A 13647-nucleotide genomic window follows, 5' to 3' on the forward strand; every position below is an offset into this window, starting at 1 on the left:
TCAAGCCTGTCCTGAACAGTGCTAATTGTGGCGGTATGGACAGAATATGATTTCCTGGCAGCATGTCATGTGGGCTGGTGCACTTTGGTCAGAGAAAGGTGACTAAGAAAAATAAGGAGGGCAGATGAGAAATGAGAAGAGAAGAGCAAGCTTTATCAGCCAGCTGGTAATATAGAAACATAGAAAATAGGTGCAGGAGTAGGCCATTCGGCCCTTCGAGCCTGCACCACCATTCAGTATGATCATGGCTGATCATCCAACTCAGAACCCTGTACCTGCTTTCTCTCCATACCCCCTGATCCCTTTAGCCACAAGGGCCTTATCTAACTTCTTCTTAAGTATAGCCAATGAACTGACCTCAAATGTTTCCTGTGGCAGAGAATTCCACAGATTCACCACTCTCTGTGTGAAGAAGTTTTTCCTCATCTCGGTCCTAAAAGGCTTCCCCTTTATCCTTAAACTGTGACCCCTCGTTCTGGACTTCCCCAACATCGGAAACAATCTTCCTGCATCTAGCCTGTCCAATCCCTTTAGAATTTTATATGTTTCAATAAGATCCCCCCTCAATCTTCTAAATTCCAGTGAGTATAAGCCTAGTCGATCCAGTCTTTCTTCATATGAAAGTCCTGCCATCCCAGGAATCAATCTGGTGAACCTTCTCTGTACTCCCTCTATGGCAAGAATGTCTTTCCTCAGATTAGGGGACCAAAACTGCACACAATATTCTCGGTGCGGTCTCACCAAGGCCTTGTACAACTGCAGTAGAACCTCCCTGCTCCTGTACTCAAATCCTTTTGCTATGAATGCCAACATACCATTTGCCTTTTTCACCGCCTGCTGTACCTGCATGCCCACCTTCAATGACTGGTGTACAATGACACCCAGGTCTCGTTGCACCTCCCTTTTTCCTAATCGGCCACCATTCAGATAATAATCTGTTTTCCTGTTCTTGCAACCAAAGTGGATAACCTCACATTTATCCACATTAAATTGCATCTGCCATGAATTTGCCCTCTCACCTAACCTATCCAAGTCACCTTGCATCCTCTTAGCATCCGCTTCACAGCTAACACCGCCGCCCAGCTTTGTGTCATCCGCAAACTTGGAGATGCTGCATTTAATTCCATCGTCTAAATCATTAATATATATTGTAAACAACTGGGGTCCCAGCACTGAGCCTTGCGGTAGCCCACTAGTCACTGCCTGCCATTCTGAAAAGGTCCCGTTTACTCCCACTCTTTGCTTTTTGTCTGCCAACCAATTCCCTATCCACATCAATACCATACCCCCAATACCATGTGCTTTAAGTTTGCACACTAATCTCCTGTGTGGGACCTTGTCAAAAGCCTTTTGAAATTCTAAATATACCACATCCACTGGCTCTCCCCTATCCACTCTACTAGTTACATCTTCAAAAAATTCGATAAGATTCATCAGACATGATTTTCCTTTCACAAATCCATGCTGACTTTGTCCGATGATTTCACCTCTTTCCAAATGTGCTGTTATTACATCTTTAATAACCAACTCTAGCATTTTCCCCACTACCAATGTCAGTCCCCGGTTTTTCTCTCCCTCCTTTTTTAAAAAGTGGGGTTACATTAGCCACCCTCCAATCCTCAGGAACTAATCCAGAATCTAAGGAGTTTTGAAAATTATCACTAATGCATCCACTATTTCTTGGGCTACTTCCTTAAGCACTCTGGGATGCAGACCATCTGGCCCTGGGGATTTATCTGCCTTTAATCCCTTCGATCTACCTAACACCACTTCCCTACTAACATGTATTTCCCTCAGTTCCTCCATCTCACTAGACCCTCGGTCCCTTACTATTTCCGGAAGATTATTTATGTCCTCCTTAGTGAAGACAGAACCAAAGTAGTTATTCAATTGGTCTGCCATGTCTTTGTTCCCTATGATCAATTCACCTGTTTCTGACTGTGAAGGACCTACATTTGTCTTGACCAATCTTTTTCTTTTCATGTATCTATAAAAGCTTTTACAGTCAGTTTTTATGTTCCCTGCCAGCTTTCTCTCATAATCTTTTTTCCCTTTCCTAATTAAGCCCTTTGTCCTCCTCTGCTGGTCTCTGAATTTCTCCCAGTCCTCAGGTGTGCCACTTTTTTTTGCTAATTTATATGTTTCTTCTTTGGACTTGATACTATCCCTAATTTCCCTTATCAGCCACAGGTGCACTACCTTCCCTTGTTTATTCTTTTGCCAAACTGGGATGAACAATTGTTGTAGTTCATCCATGTGATCTTTAAATGCTTGCCATTGCATATCCACCGTCAACCCTTTAAGTATCATTTGCCAGTCTATCTTAGCTAATTCACGTCTCATATCTTCAAAGTTACCCTTCTTTAAGTTCAGAACCTTTGTTTCTGAATTAAGTATGTCACTCTCCATCTTAATGAAGAATTCCACCATATTATGGTCACTCTTACCCAAGGGGCCTTGCACGACAAGATTGCTAACTAACCCTTCCTCATTGCTCAATACCCAATCTAGAATGGCCTGCTCTCTAGTTGGTTCCTCAACATGTTGGTTCAGAAAACCATCCCGTATACATTCCAAGAAATCCTCTTCCACAGCACCCTTACCAATTTGATTCACCCAATCTATATGTAGATTGAAGTCACCCATTATAACTGTTGTTCCTTTATTGCACACATTTGTAATTTCCTGTTTAATGCCATCCCCAACCTCACTACTACTGTTAGGTGGCATGTACACAACTCCCACCAGCATTTTCTGCCCCTTAGTGTTATGCAGCTCTAACCATATCGATTCCACATCCTTCAGGCTAATGTCCTTCCTTTCTATTGCGTTAATCTCCTCTCTAACCAGCAATGCTACCCCACCTCCTTTTCTTTCCTGTCTATCCCTCCTGAATATTGAATATCCCTGGATGTTGAGCTCCCATCCTTGGTCACCCTGGAGCCATGTCTCTGTGATCACAACTATATCATATTCATTAATAACTATCTGCACATTCAATTCATCCACCTTGTTACCAATGCTCCTCGCATTGACACACAAAGCCTTCAGGCTTGTTTTTACAACACTCTTAGCCCTTATACAATTATGTTGAAAAGTGGCCCTTTTTGCTTTTTGCCCTGGATTTGCCTGCCTGCCACTTTTACTTTTCACCTTACTACTTTTTGCTTCTACCCTCATTTTACACCTCTCTGTCTCTCTGCACTTGTTCCCATCCCCCTGCTACATTAGTTTAAAGCCTCCTGAACAGCAGTAGCAAATGTTCCCCCTAGGACATTGGTTCCCGTCCAGCCCAGGTGCAAACCGTCCTGTTTATACCGGTCCCACCTCCCCCAGACTGGTTCCAATGCCCCAGAAATTTGAATCCCTCCCCCTTGCACCATTTTTCAAGCCACGTATTCATCTGAAATATCCTCCTATTTCTACTCTGACTAGCACATGGCACTGGTAGTAATCTAGAGATTATTACCTTTGTCGTCCTACTTCTTAGTTTATCTCCTAACTCCCTAAATTCACCTTGTTGGACCTCATCCCATTTTTTTACCTATATCGTTGGTACCTATGTGCATCACTACCACTGGCTGTTCACCTTCCCATTCCAGAATGTCCTGCAGTCGCTCAGAGACATCCTTGACCCTTGCACCAGGGAGGCAACATACCATCCTGGAGTCTCGTTTGCGGCCGCAGAAACACCTATCTATTCCCCTTACAATCGAATCTCCTATCACTATAGCTCTCCCACTCCTTTTCCTTACCTCCTGTGCCGCAGAGCCACCCATGGTGCAATCAACTCGGCTGCTGCTGCCTTCCCCTGATAAGACATCTCCCCCAACAGTATCCAAAACAGTATATCTGTTCAGGAGGGAGATGACCCCAGGGGACTCCTGCACTACCTGCCTATTGCTACGCAGTCTAGTGGCCACCCCTTCCCTTTCTGCCTGTGTAGCCTTTACCTGCGGTGTGGCCAACTCACTGAACGTGCTATTCACGACATTTTATAATTTATTTATTTCAAAATTTTTATAATTTTTTTAGTATAATATTTTTATAATTTATTTAGTTCAAAAGCTCTTTGTCCAGTCAAAACTCAGGATACCTTGACAATTTCAAAGAGAAACTATTGAGAATAATTGGGTCAATTTAAGTTGGAAGTCTATCATCTTCTCTGGCAAACCAGTGATGATCTATAATTATGGCTATTGTGAGCATCACTCATCCAAAGGTCAAGCAAAAGAACCCTGATAGCTACATTCAAACTTTTCTCTAATTCATTTATTTCTCCCTTTTTCCGTTATTAATTTTACTCAAACATATACTTCTGGATAATATTTATTTTCTGGGTGATTGCCTTTCTGAATATAATTTGTCTAAAGTTTCTATAGCTTCCCCATTCACCGTCCTCTACCGTATTTTATTAGTACCTTACATCCTTTGTCTGTATGTTGTAGTTAGCATGCTTCTTTTTTTAGGCATCTCATTCTACGTCTCTTCAAGCAACTTCTGTGATATATTTCCTTCCTTTTCTCCTGTCTTTTCTTCCAGTGCAACACTCGTACATAGTTCCCGCCTTTGCTCAATTTCCCCTGCCTCCACCTTATTGTTCTGTTGCTCCCTTCCCCAAATCACAGAAATTCCTAATTAAACTAAAAACAGAACAAAACAAATCTGCTGGGATTACTATCAGCCAAGCAGTTCTATCACTCACCATGTTCACACCTCAATTCATTATTAGTTTCCTGTTTTCTTTTCCTGTCCACCAGTGAATTGCTAGGCTGCAATCCCTAAGAGTTCCAACAGGCATATAATTGGAATTCTGATATCTGTCTTGGAGAGATGCCCTATGCATGCACATTATGTTAGCTTACACTGATGATCTTACTCAAGCCTTGCAATGACTGGCATTCCTCTAGAACAGTCAGAGAATATGGAGCATATTAATGGTAGCTCACACTCAGTTCAGGATATTTAGTCACTCAGTTGGATGAGATGGTAGAATTATCTATAAACAAACACAAAAATTTCTGCAGAAGCTGGAAATCTGGAGTAACACACACAAAATGGTGGAGGAACTCAGAAGGTCAGGTAGCATCTAGGGAAATGAGTAAACAGTTAATGTTTCAAGCCAGGACCCTCCATGAGGACACAAACCTTTATACACAAATGTCTTGTGAAAGTTTTAATGTCTGTATTTCACACTAAATGTATTTGTTATGCCACATGTAAGGTCAAACACATTTTAAAGGATTGTTTTTGTTACAAATTCATTGGTTTAGATTTTGGTTAGTAGAGTTTAACTGTGAGAAAATAAAACCAGAAAGAAACTATTTTATAAAATAATTGATGTCAAATGAAAGTAGAAATAATTTAATTGTGCAAAAATAAAATATGGTTATAATTGCTTAACCTGTAAAATAAAATAAAAATTAACAACCACATCACATAAAAAATCCTTGACCTATACAATATACTGTAATAATAAACATGAATATGGATATATTGTTAGTGTTCAAGATTATTTACTTCTGTGTATTTTTCATAAATAGACTGAGGTGGTTTTGCCTTATGATTTATTTTTACTTAATTTGAATGCACTTTATGTGCATTGCCTTTTATCATGCAGAGCACGTCTGCCAACCAAACGGGGGAAAAAAGCAATGCGGCCTTACATTCTCAACGTGTCAAAGGTCATCAGATGAACCACATAAGTTTACGCTGGTTGTCGGCATACTAATCACTGAAAAACATATTTTATGTAATACTAAAATGCAAAGCCATGTTTGCTCCATTTTTTATTGCTCACAGTTACAGCATGGAATAAAATACAACTTGAAAACATTTACTGTCAGAATTAAACAACTTTTAATCCAAATTTGAACACCACCAAGGTGATTGTGCACATTGTGATTTTGACAGTGTCTCTGTATATAAAACACTGGCCCCTTTTCTAGGATAATTCTTGTTTTCAGATGAATGAGCCTTCACACGACAGGCAAGTAATTTTAGAATGCTGGCTGGGAGAAGTACTATGAATGCACTTCCTGAAAGACGTTTGATATCCTGATTATGTTATTGGACACATTCCTCTGTATTGCATCTAAACACTTCCTGCAGTTAATAGCATGCTTATGATTTAAGAGACTGGGTTACATAATAGTACATGCAGAAATGCTGGAGATACTCAGCAGGTCAGGACGTGTCTACAGGGAAAGAAACCAAGTTCCAGTTTCATGTCAAAGGCCCTTCATCAGAACTTGGAATGTGGCTTCCTTATTGGATACTGCAGAGAACGATCTATTAATCACAAAGGTTGGTGGTGTGGAAATGAAGGGCCAGGATAACTATTTTTATTGTCCCAGAGGTGAAGGGTTGAAAGCAGAGGTGCAAGAAATGGATGAGATGTGCTCAATGGCTTTGTTAATATTGGCAATATGGAAGCCACAGTTCGGAAGAAAGGAAGGAGTACAGTAGTTCAGATCACAGTTTTATGCATGCCTTGTGCTTGTTATTCATTCAGCCTAAAATAATGCCTATGCAAAGCCACACGATTACATGAAAGTAAGAAGTCTTTACTCTTGTCACAGGCAGCTCACAATTTAAATTAAACCATTTAAATTTCTGTTCTAGGAAACTTTTTTTTAATGATTAAAACCCCAATATTCTGGCTTATTTGTCTCCCCGGTATTGAATTTAAAAGCGCTGCTGCCAAAATACCATCAATTTTGCTTCCCATTCTGTTTACTCTATATCTGTGAAGATGGTAACATAAACTAATTTAATACTTTGTCCAGCCCTTTATGTATGAGGCAAATTGCTAACTTTGGCAATAAATCATGTCCTTAACTAACACTCAGAAGGATTATTGGATAGTAACCAAGAGTATGACCACTAGGTGATTTTTAAAAAATCTTTTCAGGCCCAGAACAGCAACATTAATTGCTGTGCCACTAGCCTTGGCATAGCTGTGATCTTCATGGTCAGCATGGATCAGTGAATGAATCTATACAGAGTTACAGAATTAATATTTCAGGGGCTGAGTTAACTGTTTCTCTCCCTGCAGATAGTACCTAATGTTACTGACTTACCACCATCTACAACCTCTAAATCTCAAATGTGGTAGAATACATACAACTTGCCTGGATAACTGGAGCTCCAAATGCACTCGAGACATTCAATACAATCATCTCTGCTCCTTATCCTTCTAGATCAAGGGTTTCCAACCCTTTGTTATGCTATAGACCAATACCATTAAGCAAGATATCTGTGGACCCCAGGTTGGGAAGCCTTGTTATAGATCATGATCTGCTGAGTTGCTGCAAGTCATATTGCAAATGGCGTATATTGAGGCCATGGTGAACCAGTAGTGAAAGAAATGAATATTTAGATATTGAATGGGCCAAAACTTTTCATCAAGATTAGAAAAATGATGATAAGTCAGAGTAAGAAGATGGTGGTGGGGGGGAGAGAAATAACTTGACCCAAAATATCGATTGTTTACTTTCTTTCTGTAGATGCTACCTGATCTGTTGAGTTCTTCCAGCATTTTGTGTGTGTTGCTTTGGATTTTGAGCATCAGCAGATTTTCTCATGTTTATAAAAGTCTTCTGTATAGATTTTGAATAGAAAGGGATTGGAATGTCACCACTCGCCCTGACAACCTCCAATGCACTGAACCCACCATTACCATTTCAGACATAGGATCAGTCTTCTTGAGAGTTAACCATCAGAAAGTATCAGGCCCAGAGAGTGTCCATGGCCATGCCTTAGATCCTGCACAGATCAGCTGGCAAAGGTATTTGCAGACATTTTCAGCCTGTCCCTGATTCCATTTGAGGTTCATATCAAAAATTACCTTTATCATCCCATATCTAAGAAAAACAAGGTAACATGCCTTAATAACTAACATCCAGAGGCTCTGACATCCACCACATCTAAATTCACATAGGCTCTCCCCCATATGTAAAGGCTTGCTGTTTTATCCACTGATGCCATATTTTAAGAGTGCTTCCTGGTACTCCTTCTGACTTCTGAAACTGCTGATGGCCCACTGCACTTCATGGATATCCAATTGTAGCCAGTTAGAGCCTACAGTGGTAATGGCACATACTGTGATGCAGGAACTTACTGGGATGAGGTGGAACTTAGATTATATGGTGGTAGTTGCAACTAGCAGATTCATAAGCAACAAGTAAATTGAAATTGATGAATTCAAATAGATTATTTCCCTCATATTGGCTCACTCATCATTTGGTGCAGATTACTCCTTGACTTGTCACTTTTTATCAATTTAGGAAAAATTCCCTTATATTTGTGAATAGGATTAGCAGGGTTGATTGCCTGAGCTCTGTCTTCATTGTTTCGAAATCTGGTTTCAAATGTTTTCCTGTACAGTATGTCCTCTTTGATTCTTATGTTTTTTTTTTATTTCTTGCTGATTTAATTAGAGACCGCTAAAGAGTCAATCTTTTGGGTTTGGGTCTGGAGTCACGTACAATGCATACAGAGCAAGGACATGAGCTTCTCTTCCCTGAATTTGCTGCCATTAGTGAATTAACTACTCTGTAAAGCACTTGGTGGATTCATGATACCATTATTGATCTTTGAGTTTAATTAAAAATGGCATTTAACCGAGGGCTCACTTCCACCAATATGGGTCCATGAAGGAAATTTGTCAGTAATCTACCATAGACCTATATTAAGTCTGCACTGCCCCGATCCAGCTTTAAGATGGACAATTAAACCCAAGCATTTTTTACTGCAGAGGTGAACATAAAATAGATAAAATTTTTGATGAAGAACAGTTGTTCTTTATCTGTCCTAGAAAAGTTTTTGTGTTTTGCCTAGTACCATCATATTATCTGGATACAGTATGTGTCACATTTGCTTATATGGAATCTTAATATGTGCACTAAGTAAGAAAGAAATAATTGCATCAAAAATATTACATTGATTTTAAAGTACTTTGGAAAATCTTACATATTTGGTAAGTCAGAATAAAAATTCCTTTCCTCTTTCTTTAACAAGACAAATATTTTTTGCATATTGTTGGCAACATGCAGCCCACGTCTGACTAAATCCTTAGACTCCTGCTTTGTGGACATGAAATGTGACCTGAAATAATTATAATTATGAGTATTTTAGCTCATGGAGTCAATACATGAATAACTTGGGCACTTGTTGACTCATACAAATTGCAGATTCCCCACATGGTGATCAAATGACTTTCTGGAGCTTTCTCACCAGATTTAGAAGCAACTTGAAAGCTAAAACCTGCCAGCTAACGGGGATGCTGCTGGAAGCAGTCCAAGCATTCACTGCCTCCATCACAATGGCAGGCAATCTACCTTTGCTGTGATCTTTCAGTAATGACCTTTCAATGTCAAGTCAGAATCTTAGCCTGATGAAACAACATTTTTCTCTAAATTAATGCTTTTCTGCGTCTTCAAGTTTATCACCATTTTCTGTTCTTTTTCAAAAGGATATCATTTGCCTTAACTTTGCCATACCAAGGGATGACAAACCCCCATGACCTACAAAAGTCACTGAGTCAAAATATCTCTTTACTAATCCTGTAATCAGACTTCAGAACCTCCTCCACCAAGCAGTCTCTAACTTTTCTCCTTTTCCAGGCCTTCCAGTTCTGTCACAGCTAGGTTCTTAGGAATGTACAGTTGTTTTTTTCCCACTCTGTCCAGATTCCAGCATCTTGAATTTCTGACCTTCCCCATAAACCTCACCTCACAGACCTCACCCCACTCCCAAACTCAGGAATGCCAGGCACCCTTTCTCTCCAGTATTCTACACTACAGAGTGGAGGTGTATATAGAACACGCATCAAGGGAAATAGTAGAAGCAGATACAATTATGGCATTTATGCACATTTGTTTATGTGTTTGGATAGAAGAGTAGAGGATAAAGGCCTAATGGAGGTTCAAGTGATGAGTGTAGATAGGCATTATAGTTGGCATAGGTGAATTGGACCACAGGGCCTCTGTCCGTGCTGTACAAATATGACACTAGCTTTAGTCATACATAGTCAGAACCTTGCTGAGCAAATCATTACAAGTTCTTGATATTGTTCCAGGAATTACTTCTCCATTAATATTTAAAAAACCTCCCTCCATCCTGAAGTTATAAATGGGCCACCATTTTGTGGATTCTAAAGCAGAGTTCCAATTGCAGCTTCTCACATAATGAAATAGCTTATGTGTGTGTTCAGCAAAAACAAGACACCATTCATATAAGGGTTAATATGTGGTGCAAATGCAATGTTCCACCTAACTGTCTAACCTCTCACTGAAATTCATCAGTGCTTCTGTCACTAATTGCACCAGCATTAACATTTTGGGTCCAGCAAACACCAGAAATCATTTCACTCATCACAGACTGTGTATAGATGAGTCTGGATATTATGTGAGTGATTCAGCATTTGGTTACTCAAAGCCCTATCACCTCCTACAAGCACAAGTGATGGGATACCGGCCATAAGCAAGAGTGAGTACCAACAACAGTGAGGCACACAGACTCGTTCATGACAATGCAGCCCACTTTACTGGCACCCCTCCATTAAATACTCAGTCCTAGTGTATTGAAGCTGCAACTTCTATTATTTACAAGATCTTTTACAGAAACTTCATAAGCCTTCTTCAAGCAGTACCCTCCAAGCCAGTAAAGTCTACCATCAAGTGGCATATGAAATCACGACCATATTCAAATAACACTAACACTAAGTCATGTAGGCTTCCAGCTTGGAAATATATTGCCATATTTTCACTCAGTTCTGCTTGTGCTTCTGATCTGGATTCAAAATGTTGAAATATCTTATCTAATGGCACTAGAGAACTTTTTAAACTAAACAGTTTCCAACCACACAAGAAAGCAGCTCACCACCACATCAACAACACTAACTAACATGAGTGTTGTTGGCGATGCCCACAATTCAAAGTTCAATAAATCAGTAAAAATGTCTTTCCTGAAGCATGATGCCCAAAATTTATACAATCTTCAACCCAGTACATAAGTAATGTTTATATAACCTAGAAGTACAATGTATTTGTATTCTATGACAGTAACTGTAACAATTTCAGAGATTTGAATAAGTACGCCACTAATTTTATCCATTGCCTCATTGTATTTCCACAACCAAAATAAATGATTTCCCACAGTTCTAGATTAAACTTTATTGACTGTACATCAGCCTATATTGTCGGTCTGGCATTTCATTCAAAAGTCCAATATAATCCTCTTCATTGCTTGCTAAGTGATCAAGTTTTGTATCATTTAGAAACTGGAATTATAGCTAATGTATTCACACATAGGTCACAAACATGCAGCATAAGACTTGTGCTCCAAACATTTAGATCTGAAAGTCATCAAGACATATTTTTCCAACTTGAAAAATAGCTAGACAACATTATATTCTCTTTTGCATTCAAACATTTTCAGATTTGTGCAAGCATTGTGCTTTTAAACCTACAAGCTTTCAGTTTTGTTACACTTCTTTTTCTCTGGTTACTTCATTCGGCACCTTTTTGATAGTTCATATGCACAACCAAACTGCCTTCATAAACTTTACTGTTTCTTCATCAACAAATTTGATTGAATGAGACAACCCTTATTTTCTCAAAAGCCATTTAATTTTACACTGTTCCTTTCTATGTTCGTACCATTGCCATAAGACTAACAGCCATATACTGTAATTATCGGGTTCATCTCTTTCTCCTTTTTTTCAATACAGAAGTAACGTTTGCAATGTTGCAGTCCATGAGTGTACTCCATAAACTGAGAATGATTATAAGCTAGTGGAGCTGCTGCCTCCTCAAAAAAGTTCTTTTTGGTTTTTAACTATTTTCATCCCTCCTTTCAACAACTCTTCCTGTATTTCTACACTTATAGAAGATGCTTCACTTTTCTTTTATGTTGTATACATGTCCATTCTCTAACAATTTCATGTCCTTCCCTTATTTCCTTTTTGACCTTCAGTTCTTTATCTGACACCTTATGTTAATCACATGATTGTTGGGGAAAATCCATAATGTAAAAGGCACCACACACAAAATGCTGGAGGAACTTAGCAGGTCAGGCAGAATCTATGAAAATGAATTAACAGTTAATCTTCAGGCTGAGACCCTTCTTCAGGACAAAATGTGTTGTGGCAGCACATGCCAAATTGGAACTCAACCTGAAGTAGAAGCTCCACTGGAAGTTCCAGAACTTATAAATTCAGTACTTATTATTCTTTGTAAAAATCCTCTTGGACGTCAACTTGGCATTAATCAACAGTGAATTTCATTCTCCATTTTTTATGCCAGCAGTCCAATCTATCTATTGCCATTCAGTCTTATTCTGATGAACTTTCATGATGTTTCCCATTGATTCATCCATGTTAATGAATAACTTTGATCTTTAATGCAGTCTATTAAGCAGGCTCTGTTTCAGTTGATGTGAATCCACTTAAATTTACTGTTCAACAGTCTGAAAACAGTGGAGTAGATGCTGCTCTTCTGCCTGGTTGTACATGATTTCAGGCTTTTGCTTCTTCTGCCCAATGGGAGGGGTGAGGAGAGAGAACATGCAGGGTGGCTGGGGTCTTTGATTATGTTGGCTACTTTACTGAAGCAGTGATTAGTATAGGCAGAGCCTATAAGAAGCTGGTTTCCGTCATGTGCTGAAGTGAGTCTACAACTCGACAGTTTCTTGGAGATTCAGGCAGAGCAGTTGCTATACTAAACCATGATGCATCTGAATAGAATGCTTTCTAAGTTGCATTTTTCAAAAAGGTGAGGGTCAAAGGTTCTTTGGGCTCTTGATATGGTGGCCATCTAGTTTTTCTTCCTTTTTCCAGCTCTATCACTTTGTCAATAATTATTGTTGTGTTTCATATACAGTATCTTTCTGTTTTTCTGAATAATAAGACTTTCCTTCAAAAAATAAGTAACTCTTTCCACAAAACTAATAGAAATAAATTCTACTTAGCATCTCTTTCCCAAATGACTGAAGTGCTGCAAAATAGAATTGGTTAAATACATTATTGGCTTTGGAAATGAGTAGGAATGCACACGAATGGGGTTATTCACCAACAGTTTCAATGGCTGTAATTGTTTAAAAACACTATAATTTTGCATTGATTTAATTTACCTTGTAAGTCTTATATCATTTACACCTGATCAGACAGCAGAGAGAGATATCCAATTTTTCAATACAACTTTGGAATTTGGATTGGAAAAATAAGTTGGATTGCTGTTACCAGGAGATAGATCCCAAAGTCAATTTAAAACATGGTCAGCATCCATTCTTGGGAGCCACTGTAAGAGATAAGTGTTTGACATGAGGAAACCTCAAGAGATGGAGGAAACTCTCTTGGCCCGCCATGCTGGTCAGAGCATAAGAAACAAATGCAGGAATGTCATTCAATACGATCCTGGCTAATACTTTTCTCAGTTCTGCTTTCCTGCCCTACCTTCATATCCTTAATTTCTTTAGTATCTACTAATTCATTTATTTCAGTATTCAACATATTGAACAACTGTGCCTCTACAGCCCTCTTGGGTAGAGAATTCTGAATATTCTCTATATTTTGGGTGACAAAATGTCCTCTTATTTTTATTCTAATTTGCTGCCCTCTTAATTAATCACCTGATTACCATTGGA

General features: G+C 39.0%; 1 protein-coding gene across 18 annotated transcripts in view; it reads right to left on the reverse strand.

Annotated features, from left to right (window-relative positions):
- The window catches only part of LOC140733456 (myelin transcription factor 1-like protein), a 444485-nt gene that overhangs the window by 321967 nt on the left and 108871 nt on the right, over nucleotides 1-13647 (reverse strand). The window contains exon 1 of one of the 18 annotated variants that reach the window (XM_073056809.1): nucleotides 13135-13182. The exons of the other annotated variants lie outside the window; for them this stretch is intronic. The gene's annotated coding sequence lies outside the window, so the exon portion shown is untranslated. Of the gene's footprint in view, nucleotides 1-13134; nucleotides 13183-13647 lie in introns of those variants that run through there. 18 annotated transcript variants of the gene reach the window in all.

The sequence above is a fragment of the Hemitrygon akajei genome, chromosome 9, assembly GCF_048418815.1.
Source record: "Hemitrygon akajei chromosome 9, sHemAka1.3, whole genome shotgun sequence".
In the NCBI taxonomy this organism is placed as follows: domain Eukaryota; kingdom Metazoa; phylum Chordata; class Chondrichthyes; order Myliobatiformes; family Dasyatidae; genus Hemitrygon; species Hemitrygon akajei.